This window comes from Arachis ipaensis, chromosome B3 (assembly GCF_059453495.1).
Source record: "Arachis ipaensis isolate K30076 ecotype BB chromosome B3, ASM5945349v1, whole genome shotgun sequence".
Taxonomy (NCBI): domain Eukaryota; kingdom Viridiplantae; phylum Streptophyta; class Magnoliopsida; order Fabales; family Fabaceae; genus Arachis; species Arachis ipaensis.
Window position 1 is genome coordinate 105,521,900 of NC_142438.1, and position 13,081 is coordinate 105,534,980.

Sequence of the window (13,081 nt, forward strand, 5' to 3'; positions counted from 1 at the left end):
TGACAAACACTTCCGTTCTACATGCAAACAAGCTAGAATGAGTATCTCTTAGATATCTAATACAGAGGACCGAGTCCGAGATATTAGAATCTTCGTGGTATAAGTTAGAACCCATCGATGGCCATTCTTGAGATCTGAAAAGTCTAAAACTTGTCTGTGGTATTCCGAGTAGGATCTGGGAAGGGATGGTTGTGACGAACATCAAACTGGTGAGTGCTGGGCGTAGTGACAGACACAAAAGGAGGGTGAATCCTATTCCAGTATGATCGAGAACCTCCAGATGATTAGTCGTGCCGTGACAGAGCATTTGGACTTTTTTCACAGAGAGGTAGGATGTAGCCATTGACAATGGTGATGCCTTACAGAAAGCTTTCCATGGAAAGGAGTAGGACTGGTTGGATGAAGACAGTAGGAAAGCAGAAGTTCAGAGGAACGAAAGCATCTCTATACGCTTATCTGAAATTTCCACCAATGAATTACATAAGTATTTCTATGCTTATTTTCTGTTTATTTATTATTATTATTCAAAGACTCCATAACCATTTGATATCCGCCTGACTAAGATTTACAAGATAACCATAGCTTGCTTCATACCAACAATCTCCGTGGGATCGACCCTTACTCACGTAAGGTTTTATTACTTGGACGACCCAGTGCACTTGCTGGTTAGTTGTATCGAAGTTGTGACAAATTATGAATTAAGATTAGAGCACCAAGTTTTTGGAGCCATTACCAGGGATCACAATTTCGTGCACCAGTGCACAAGGTTCAATAAGGTTCCACGCTTCAACTCGAAGTGCATGGATTGGCATCATGATCAATCGAATGGATCTCGGAAAATGTTTGGTCACCATGGTGAGAATCTACTTTCTAAACTGCACGGATGGAAAATATAGATCAAGACGGAGGCGGATTTAAAAGCAAAGTTTGGGATCCTGGAGTCTGTTCTGACATTTAGCACACTGGAAGCCTGAGAACCTGTTTGAAGCTGCTCAGAAGCTTTACGTGCCTTGTTTGGGATCCCGGAGGCCACTGGAATTACAAACATTGGTGGCGATTCCTGGATGAGTTAAAGCATAAGCCACCATAATAAAGGACTCCCCAATTGTCCAACTTAAGGACTTTAACTAAAAATGCTAGGTGGGAGACAACCCACCATGGTATGGTCGTTCCTTTTTCAGTTTTATTTCGTGTTATTTATTTCTATTTCCTTTTCAACTGAACCTGAATATTATTCACTCACACTGCATACTGCATAACTGCATACCTGCATAAAAAAAAGAAAGAAAGGGCGCGCGACGCGACCGCATCACTCATGCGATCGTGTCAGTTGCAAAAAAACACTTCCCACACGTCCGCGTCATTCACGCGGCCGCGTGACCTAGAAATCGGTGTAAGGATCCAACGCCCAGAAAGTTGGGCTGGAATCGTGTGGCTGTTGCGCGTTTCGCAAAAAACGACCCACGCGGTCGCGTCCCTGACGAGATCGCGTCACTTGCACAACACCCATCCCACGCGAAAGCGTGAGCGATGCGATCGCGTCGCGTGGATTGCATAACACCCCAAAGGAGACAGAGAGTTACGCTGAAACGACGCTGGAATTGTGCGTTTAGCACAATTTCCAGCGACGCGGTCGCATGCCTCACGCAACCGCATCATTCATCCTTTTACCCATTCCATGCGATCGCATCACTCACGCGATCGCGTCATCCCCCATTCCACCCTAGCAAAGCGACCGCGTGCCCCACGCGATTGTGTGGATTCAAATTTATTAACCCCCTGTGACGCGAACCCTACCCATCGTGCCCCCCCAACCCTTTTCTTCTTCCTTTTCTCGGCAACCCTTGCTGCTCCTCCACCACCCGCGCCACCCTACGCCACCGCACCACTGTTAGCCACCCAGACCCCACCGCAACGCCACCCCCTTCTCCTTTTTCCCTCTTTCTTCTTCTTCTCTCCTCTTCTTTCCTCCACCACTACTGCCCCCGCCACGACCACCACCCCCACCGTGCCACCGTCACCGCCACACCTCCACCCACCACCCACGCCCCCCTTCCCTTCCTTCCCCCTTAACCCCTACCCCCATTAACCTACCCGAAACCCCCTGTCTCCGAACAACCACCGCCGCGCCAACCACCCTCAACCGCCGCGTCAGCCGCCACCACCACCATCCCCCAGCAATCTCTCTGCCCCACTTTGATTCATACGCCTACCAGGTTCCGCCGAACGCCACCCTTCTTTCAATTCCCAGCTAATTACATATTTTTCTATTTATGTTCATAATTAGGCTAGTTAGATATGCATGTTGTAGTGGATTTAGGCCTGATTAATTGCACTGTTCATGCTACTTGCTTTATAATTTTCGCAATTCTGCTGTTGCTGTGATGTTAGTATTGTTCATATGCTGTTCTTACTGTTCATGCTGCTATTGCGAATGTTCTTTCTTGTTCATACCTAATTGCAGTTTGTTTTATCTTATATGAACTATTCTGTTGCTGTTTATTTCCGGGAACATCCAATTTTAGCCGGAATGCTGCCCAATTTTCTGTAAACTATTTTGTTTCTATTCATGTCTTGGTTTTGGCACTTTGAACTCTGTTTTACTCTGCTTTTACCAAACCAATTCATGCATACCAGGGCTAGCTATCTTATTCTTTTTGATTTCCTAGTTCATAATCTGCATTTTTGATGTTTAGATTCCAACTTTTGCTATTTCTATATCTATCTGAATTATCATCAACCTGATTTCCTTGTTTGGATATGAGTTAACTGTAGCTTCTAATTGTGAATGCTTGTTCCTTAGAAACTGATCCTCATGCCACTTACTCTGACTTTCTTTTTACTAACCCACTGATTTCTACTTCCTTACCTCTTTCTCATTCCTAACCTACTTACCTTTCAAAACATCTCTTCTGTTTTCTCTTTAACCTTCTAACCAATGCATGATGATAATTTTTCCTAATTAACATGAATTCTATGGATCTTACATTTTGGATTGTGAATTTTTCTCCTCAGTTTTCTAACTCCTATACAATCCTTAATCCACATTTACTTAACTCATTTTTATCATTCTACTGCTCCTTTGCCATTATGTGCTTCTTTTGTTATTTGCCTACTTGTTTTCCTGTTTTTATTATATCCTTGATTTCTGTTTTTCAGGATGTCTGACACCCAAAGAAAAGGAAAAGGAAAGGCAACAACTGGCAAACAAAAAAGAGGAGAATCCTCTATGTCCATCCTAGACATCATGCATGATGACTCCTGGCGGGAGAAACACTTCACCCCGCAGGAGAAGGCTAATTAGCTACTCCCTGCTACTGATCCCATCAAGTTTGCAAACAAATACTGCGAGTTAAAGTATCCAGTGTTTGGAACCTCCAGGAACCTGTACCTGGAGCGGACTCTGAAAATTCCGGAAGAACTCCAGCAATACACCTCTGATAAGATCAAACAAAGAGGTTGGTTCTTCCTGGAGAGAAACCTGACTGAGGTCAATGCATCTTGGGTAAGAGAGTTTTACTGCAATTACTTCAAAACTTCCCTAGATGCAGTGAACCTAAGAGGGAAGCAGATACTGGTCACTGAAGAGGCCATTAAGGATATTCTGAAGCTTCTGCCTAAATCTGATCAGCCAGATGGTTATCAAAAGGCTGAGGAGGACATGCGCTTCATGAAGTTTGACTGGGATGCCGTCAAGGCACGGATAGCCCTTGACCTGACTGTTCCATGGGTCATGGGTCAGAACACTACCATGTCTAAGGGAATCAAGCAAATTTACTTAAATGATGAGGCTCAGCTATGGCATCAGATCCTGAGCAACTTTGTTATGCCGAGTACCCATGAGACGGAGCTACCTGCCGCTATGATCACCCTCCTATGGTGTGTGATGGAGGGTAAGGACCTGTACCTGCCACGCTTCATTCAGTACTACATGGCCAGGGTCCACGTCCGAGGCACTCTCCCCTTTCCATATCTGATTACACAGCTTGGCCGTCGAGCTGACGTGCCTTGGGAGGATGCTGATGAGAGGCCACCTGCTGCAGAATGCAAGAAGATTATCCCTCACAGCAGAAACTTTCTGGCTTTGGGCTTTAGACCTCCATTCCTCACAGCTCCTGGTGAGACAGCCACACCGTCTGCTGGACCCTCTTCCTCTACAGCTACCCCAGCTACCCCTACTACCACCACTGCACCTCCACCTGCCTCAGAGCCAGTTTATCACCTAGTACACCGCCTGTTTCAGCAGCTAGACCAGATGGAGCACCGCAACCGGCGCCGATATGAGAGATCTGAGTGTCGCAGTAAGCGACGCTATGAGCACCTGAAGCTGATGATCCGTTCTGGCAGCGACATCCCCTCCGAGCCTGACACGCCATCAGAGCCATCTGAGGAGGAGGCGGATGATCACGAGGCCGAGACCCATCCACAGAGAGAAGCTGCGCAGGCAGGCACGGAGCAGGCTGCATCACAGCAGGAGGCCCTGCCTCAGATTCAGGCTATAGACCCAGAGATCCCTATTCAGTCAGCACCTCCTCTACAGCAGGCAGATCCTCAGACCACCACCACAGAGACTCCGACTACCCATTCTTCCAGTGATGACACCCATTCACACCCTGCTTGAGTGAGCATCAGGGACGATGCTTCATTTTAAGTGTGGGGAGGTCGCCATCTCTGGCGTATTTTTGGTGAACCACTACACACTCTTTTACTTTTTTTACTACTTTTCTGTATTTTTCTTTTTATTTTTTATTTTCTCAGTATTTATACATTGCTATTTTCATGTATTTTTACTATATTTCTGCATGTTCCACTTTAGTTCATATTTTAGCCATTTAGTTTAGTTGCAATTCTAACTTATTAGTTATAGAAAATGTGGATTAATTAGTATAGTTTACCCTTTTTAGCATAAGATAACTTAGTTTAAATTGAAAATATAAAAAGGACGTAAACTAGAGAGTTTAACATAATAAAAACAATCCACACACCTTGTATATAGGATTACATGTTAGTTAGTTAACAACATTTCATCAAGGAGAAACACTAAAACTTTAAAGCCACCTTAAGATTTACATTGAGAATAATGAGAACCCTTAATTTTTACTAACTGATATATGATTTTTAAGTTAGAGAACACACAGTCTGTGAGTTTTGAGCTTAATTGTATGGTTACATTCAAACCATAATTTTTATTCCTGTGTGTTCCGCCCTTCTTTTTTATTCTGGTGTTCTTTACTTTGTTTTAGTCTATATGTCCGATTATAGAATATAGATACATACCAAGAAAGTGATTGAGGCCATTGTTTGATTCTAGCTCACTTATCCCAAATTAACCTACCTTTTACATCACCCTTGTTAGCCCCCTTGAGCCTTTAAATCCCCTCTTATTCTATAAATCACATTACTAACCTTAAGCAGAAATACAAAATAAAAATCCCAAGTTGAATCCTTGGTTAGCTTAAGATAGAAAGTGTGTATTGTTTAAGTGTAGGAAATCTATTGGGAACATGGATGATAAAAACAAAGGGTAGAAAGTTAAAAAGTATAAAATAATTCAAAATAAAAATTTTGGGAAGCATGCTCATGTGAAATCAAAATAATTTAATTACCATGTGCATTAAAAAAAATTTTATTTTTCAGTATTTGAATAAAGGGGATACAAAAGAATTCCCCAAATGCAAAATAAAGCAATGCAGATGGGACAAAATTAAAACTAATGCATGAGCATGTAACATGGTGCACGAAATTGTGATGTCCAGGCTCGAACAATCCCTGGCAACGTGAGCAACTTGGTACGCGTAATCATGATTACACTTTAATTATGTAAAATTCATGGCTCTTTCTTTCCCTGGCAATGGCGCCAAGAACATGGTGCCAAAACCATGGTTCACAACTTCGATACAACTAACCAGCAAGTGCACTGGGTCGTCCAAGTAATACCTTACGTGAGTAAGGGTCGAATCCCACGGAGATTGTTGGTATGAAGCAAGCTATGGTCACCTTGTAAATCTCAGTCAGGCAGATATAAAGTGATAATGATGTTTTCGAATATTATATAATAAAATAGGGATAGAGATACTTATGTAAATCATTGGTAGGAATTTTAGATAAGCGAATGGAGATGCTTTTCGTTCCTCTAAACCTCTGCTTTCCTGCTATCTTCATCCAATCAGTCTTACTCCTTTCCATGGCTGGCTTTATGCAAGGGCATCACCGTTGTCAGTGGCTACATCCCCTCCTCTCAGTGAATAATATGTTCACGCACCCTGTCACGGCACGGCTATTCATCTGTCGGTTCTCGATCATGCTGGAATAGGATTCACCCTCCTTTTGCGTCTGTCACTAACGCCCAGCACTCGCGAGTTTGAAGCTCGTCACAGTCATTCAATCATTGAATCCTACTCGGAATACCACAGACAAGGTTTAGACTTTCCGGATTCTCTTGAATGCCGCCATCATTCTAGCTTACGCCACGAAGATTCCGGTTAAGAGATCTAAGAGATATTCATTCTAGCTTGTTTCATGTGGAACGGAAGTGTTTGTCAAGCACGTGTTCATAAGGGAGATTGGTGATGAGAGTCACACATAATCATCACCTTCATCACATTCTTGGGTGCGAATGGATATCTTAGAAGCGAAATAAGATGAATTGAATAGAAAACAGTAGTACTTTGCATTAATCTTTGAGGAACAGCAGAGCTCCACACCTTAATCTATGGAGTGTAGAATCTCTACCGTTAAAAATACATAAGTGAAGGTCCAGGCATGGCCGAGATGGCCAGCCCACTAAAACGTGATCAATAGTCTCCTAAGATGAACAATGGATTAAAACTGAGACCAAAGATGCCTAATACAATAGTAAAAGGTCCTATTTATAATAAACTAGTCACTAGGGTTTACATGAGTAGGTAATTGATGCATAAATCCACTTCCTGGGCCCACTTGGTATGTGTTTGGGCTGAGCCTGAGTGTTGCACGTGTAGAGGTCCTTCTTGGAGTTGAACGCCAGCTTTTGTGCCAGTTTGGGCGTTCAACTCTGGTTTTGGGTCCTTTTTTGGCGCTGGACGCCAGATTTGGGTAGAAAGCTGGCGTTGAACGCCAGTTTACGTCGTCTATTCTTGGCCAAAGTATGGACTATTATATATTGCTGGAAAGCCCTGGATGTCTACTTTCCAACGCAATTGGAAGCGCGCCATTTCGAGTTCTGTAGCTCCAGAAAATCCACTTTGAGTGCAGGGAGGTCAGAATCCAACAGCATCAGCAGTCCTTCTTCAACCTCTGAATCTGATTTCTGCTCAAGTCCCTCAATTTCAGCCAGAAAATACCTGAAATCATAGAAAAACACACAAACTCATAGTAAAGTCCAGAAATGTGAATTTAACATAAAAACTAATGAAAACATCCCTAAAAGTAACTAGATTCTACTAAAAACATACTAAAAACTATGTCAAAAAGCGTATAAATTATCCGCTCATCACAACACCAAACTTAAATTGTTGCTTATCCCCAAGCAACTGAAAATCAAATAGGATAAAAAGAAGAGAATATACTACAAATTCCAAACTATCAATGAAACAGAGCTTCAATCATATGAGCGGGACTTATAGCTTTTTGCCTCTTGAATAGTTTTGGCATCTCATTTTATCCATTGAGGTTCAGAATGATTGGCATCTATAGAAACTCAGAGTTCAGATAGTGTTATTGATTCTCCTAGTTCAGTATGATGATTCTTGAACACAGCTATTTTATGAGTCTTGGCCGTGGCCCTAAGCACTTTGTTTTCCAGTATTACCACCGGATACATAAATGCCACAGACACATAATTGGGTGAACCTTTTCAGATTGTGACTCAGCTTTGCTAAAGTCCCCAATTAGAGGTGTCCAGGGTTCTTAAGCACACTCTTTCTTTTTGCTTTGGACCTTGACTTTAACCGCTCAGTCTCAAGTTTTCACTTGACACCTACACGCCACAAGCACATGGTTAGGGACAGCTTGGTTTAGCCACTTAGACCAGGATTTTATTCCTTTAGGCCCTCCTATCCACTGATGCTCAAAGCCTTGGGATCTTTTTTATTTGCCCTTGCCTTTTGGTTTTAAGGGTTATTGGCTTTTTGCTCTTGCCTCTTGGTTTTAAGAGCTTTTGGCTTTTTCCGCTTGCTTTTTCTTTTTTTCTTTCTATTTTTTTTCGCCTATATTTTTTTTTTCTGCAAGCTTTGTTCTTTACTGTTTTTTCTTGCTTCAAGAATCATTTTTATTATTTTTTAGATTATCAAATAACATGTTTCCTAGTCATCATTCTTTCAAGAGCCAACATATTTAACATTCTTAAACAACAACTTCAAAAGACATATGCACTGTTCAAGCATTCATTCAGAAAACAAGAAGCATTGTCACCACATCAATATAATTAAACTAAGTTCAAGGATAAATTCGAAACTCATGTACTTCTTGTTCTTTTAAATTAAAACAATTTTTATTTAAGAGAGGCGATGGATTCATAGGACATTCATAACTTTAAGACAAAGTTACTAACTACTAATGATCATGTAATGAAGACACAAACATAGATAAGCACATAACATAGAAAACGAAAAACAGAGAAAGTAAGAACAAGGAATGAGTCCACCTTAGTGATGTCCTTGAGCTCTTCTATGTCTCTTCCTTGTCTTTGCTGCTCCTCCTTCATTGCTTTTAGATCTTCTCTGATTTCATGAAGGATGATGGAGTGCTCTTGATGTTCCACCCTTAGTTGCTTCCAATAATTGTGTGGAAGAAAATGTATCCCCTGAGGTATCTCAGGGATCTCTTGATTTGCAGTCAAATGTTCTACCACTGAGCTATAGACCCTTGATGGAAGCTTTTGTCTTCCCTTTCCTCTTTCTAGAGGCTTCTCTGGCCTTAGGTGCCATCAATGGTTATGGAAAAAAAAAACAAAAAAGCTATGCTTTTTACCACACCAAACTTAGAATGTTGCTCGCCCTCGAGCAAAAGAAGAAGGAATAGAAGAAGAAGAAGATATGGAGGAGATGGAGGGATATGTGTATGAATGTGAGTGGTGGATGGAAAACAGAAGGGATGGTCATGAATGGAGAGATAGAGGGTGAGGTGGGTGGGGATCCTGTGAGATTCACAGATCCTGAGATGATCCTGTGGGTCCACAGATCCTGAGATGATCCTGTGGGGTCCACAGATCTTGAGGTGTCAAGGCATTTACATCCCTGCACCAATTTAGGCATGCAAAATGCCCTTGCATACAACTCTGGGCGTTCAGCGCCAGGTTGGTGCCTATTTTGGGCGTTCAACGCCCATTTGCTGCCATTTCTGGCGTTGAACGCCAGAACCATGCTTGTTCTGGGCGTTCAGCGCCAGGATGTTGCCCATTTTGGGCGTTTAGCGCCAGAACATGCTCTGTTCTGGCGTTGAACGCCAGGCAGATGCTCCTCCAGGGTGTGATTTTTCTTCTGCTGTTTTTGACTCCGTTTTCAATTTTTATATTTATTTTGTGACTCCACATGATCATGAACCTACAAAGACATATAACTAAGAAAAATATAGTTAGAAAAATAAAAATTGGGTTGCCTCCCAACAAGCGCTTCTTTAATGTCAATAGCTTGACAGTGGGCTCTCATGGAGCCTCACAGATGTGCAGAGCTTTGTTGAGACTCTCCAACACCAAACTTAGAGTTTGGATATGGGAGTTCAACACCAAACTTAGAGTTTGGTTGTGGCCTCCCAACACCAAACTTAGAGTTTGACTGTGGGGGCTCTGGTTGACTCTGCCTTGAGAGAAGCTTTTTCTGCTTCCTCTCCATGGTTGCAGAGGGAGATCCTTGAGTTTTAAACACAAGGGAGTCCTCATTCCATTGAAGGACTATTTTACCTTTGTCAACATCAATCACAGCTCCTGCTGTGGCCAGGAAAGGTCTTCCTAGGATGATGGATTCATCCTCTTCCTTTCCAGTATCCAGGACTATGAAATCAGCAGGGATGTAAAGGCCTTCAACCTTTACTAACACGTCCTCTACTTGTCCATAAGCCTATTTTCTTGAACTGTCTGCCATCTCTAATGAGATTTTAGCAGCTTGCACCCCATAGATTCCCAGTTTCTCTATTACAGAGAGGGGCATGAGGTTTATTCCTGAACCAAGGTCACACAGAGCCTTAAAGATCATGGTGCCTATGGTACAGGGTATTATGAACTTTCCAGGATCCTGTCTCTTCTGAGGCAATGTCAGTTGATCCAGATCACTTAGTTCATTGATGAACAAGGGAGGTTCAACTTCCCAAGTATCAATGCCAAATAATTTGGCATTCAGCTTCATGATTGCACCAAGAAACTTGGCAGTTTGCTCTTCAGTAACATCCTCATTCTCTTCAGAAGAGGAATACTCATCAGAGCTCATGAAGGGCATAAGGAGGTTCAATGGAATCTCTATGGTCTCTAGATGAGCCTCAGATTCCTTTGGTTCCTCAGAGGGAAGCTCCTTATTGGTCACTGGACGTCCCAGGAGGTCTTCCTCCTTGGGATTCACGTCCTCCTCTCCTCACAGGTTCGGCCATGGTGCTTATGTCAATGGCCTTGCACTCTCCTTTTGGATTCTCTTCTGTATTGCTTGGGAGAGTACTGGGAGGGATTTCAGTGATCCTTTTACTCAGCTGGCCCACTTGTGCTTCCAGATTTTTAATGGAAGACCTTGTTTCATTCATGAAACTCACAGTGGCCTTAGATAGATCAGAGACTAAATTTGCTAAATTAGAAGCATTTTGTTCAGAGTTCTCTGTCTGTTGCTGAGTGGATGATGAAAAAGGTTTATTAGTGTTAAACCTGTTTCTTCCACCATTATTAAAGCCTTGTTGAGGCTTTTGATCCTTCCATGAGAAATTTGGATGATTTCTCCATGATGAGTTATAGGTGTTTCCATAAGGTTCACCTAAGTAATGCACCTCTGCTATTGCAGGGTTCTCAGGATCATAAGCTTCTTCTTCAAGAGAAGCCTCTTGAGTACTGTTGGATGCAGCTTGCATTCCATGCAGACTCTGAGAGATCATATTGACTTGCTGAGTCAATATTTTATTCTGAGCCAATATGGCATTCAGAGTATCAACTTCAAGAACTCCCTTCTTCATAGGCGTCCCATTACTCACAGGATTCCTTTCAGAAGTGTACATGAACTGGTTATTAGCAACCATATCAATGAGTTCTTGAGCTTCTACAGGCGTTTTCTTTAGGTGAATGGATCCACCTGCAGAAGTGTCTAGTGACATCTTTGATAGCTCAGATAAACCATCATAGAATATATCCAGGATGGTCCATTCTGAAAGCATGTCAGAAGGACACTTTTTGGTCAGTCCTTTGTATCTCTCCCAAGCTTCATAGAGGGATTCACCTTCCTTCTGTCTGAAGGTTTGAACATCCACTCTAAGCTTACTCAGCTTTTGAGGAGGAAAGAACTTGGCTAAGAAAGCCTTGACGAGCTTATCCCAAGAGTTCAGGCTGTCTTTAGGTTGAGAATCCAACCATATTCTAGCTCTGTCTCTTACAGCAAAAGGGAAAAGCATGAGCCTGTAGACTTCAGGATCTACTCCATTAGTCTTTACAGTATCACATATCTGCAAGAATTCAGTTAAGAACTGAAAAGGATCTTCAGATGGAAGTCCATGAAACTTGCAGTTTTGCTGCATCAGAGAAACTAGCTGAGGTTTCAGCTCAAAGTTGTTTGCTCCAATGGCAGGAATGGAGATGCTTCTTCCATGTAAATTGGAATTAGGTGCAGTAAAGTCACCAAGCATCCTCCTTGCATTATTATTATTTTCGGCTGCCATATCCTCTTCCTGTTCGAAAATTTCTGAAAGGTTATCTCTGGATTATTGTAATTTAGCTTCTCTTAATTTTCCCTTCAGGGTCCTTTCAGGTTCTGGATCTGCTTCAACAAGAATGTTCTTGTCCCTGCTCCTGCTCATATGACAAAGAAGAGGGCACACAAAAATAATAATAATAATAATAGAGATCCTTTATACCACAGTATAGGGATCCCTGTGTGAGTAGAAGAAGAGGGGGAGACAAAGAATGTAATATAATGGAAGAAACACAACTGTGAGGAGGCTAGATATGTGAGATGAGATGTTAGGATATGAATGAATAAATAGAATGAGATGGGAGAGGGAGAATTTTCGAAAATATTTTTTTTTTTTGAAAAAGAGTTAGTGATTTTCGAAAATGGTTTCTGAAAAATGTTAGTAATTTTCGAAAATTTTTTTAAAATCAAAAATAAAAAATAAGAATAATTAGTTAATTAAAAAGAAATTTTTGAAAAAGAGGGAAGATATTTTCGAAAATTAGAGAGAGAGAGTTAGTTAGGTAGTTTTGAAAAAGTTAAGAAACAAACAAAAAGTTAGTTAGTTAGTTGAAACAAATTTTGAAAAGATAAGAAGTTAGGAAGTTAGAAAATTTATTTTGAAAAGATATTTTTGAAAAAGATAAGATAAGAAGATATTTTAGAAACTAATTTTGAAAAAGATTTGATTTTTAAAATCTCAATTAATGACTTGATTCATAAGAAATCACAAGATATGATTCTAGAACTTAAAGTTTGAATCTTTCTTAACAAGCAAGTAACAAACTTCAAATTTTTGAATCAAAACATTAATTGATTATGTTATTTTCGAAAATTTGATATAAAAATAAGAAAAAGATTTTTGAAAAATATTTTTGGAATTTTCGAAAATAACTAAGAATTTTGAAAAAGATTTGATTTTTGAAAAAGATTTTGAAAAAGATAAGATTTTCAAATTGAAAATTTGATTTGACTCATGAGAAACAATTTGATTTTAAAAATTTTTGAAAAAGTCAATCCAAATTTTCGAATTTGATGAGAGAAAAAGGGAAAGATATTTTTTTGATTTTTGAATTTTTATGATGCAAGAGAAAAACACTAAAAAGATGCAATACATGAAATTTTTAGATCAAAACAATGAATGCATGCAAGAATGCTATGAATGTCAAGATGAACACCAAGAACACTATGAATGTCATGATGAACATCAAGAACATATTTTTGAAAAATTTTTAATGCAAAGAAAACAT

The 13,081-nt window shown here is 40.8% G+C and overlaps 1 non-coding gene across 1 annotated transcript; it reads left to right on the forward strand.

Annotated features, from left to right (window-relative positions):
• Nucleotides 1-11,316: 11,316 nt before the first annotated feature.
• On the forward strand, nt 11,317-11,424 carry LOC148571913 (small nucleolar RNA R71). The gene has a single exon (XR_015880312.1). It is a non-coding gene; the product is annotated as a small nucleolar RNA R71 (small nucleolar RNA).
• The last annotated feature ends 1,657 nt before the right edge of the window (nt 11,425-13,081 follow it).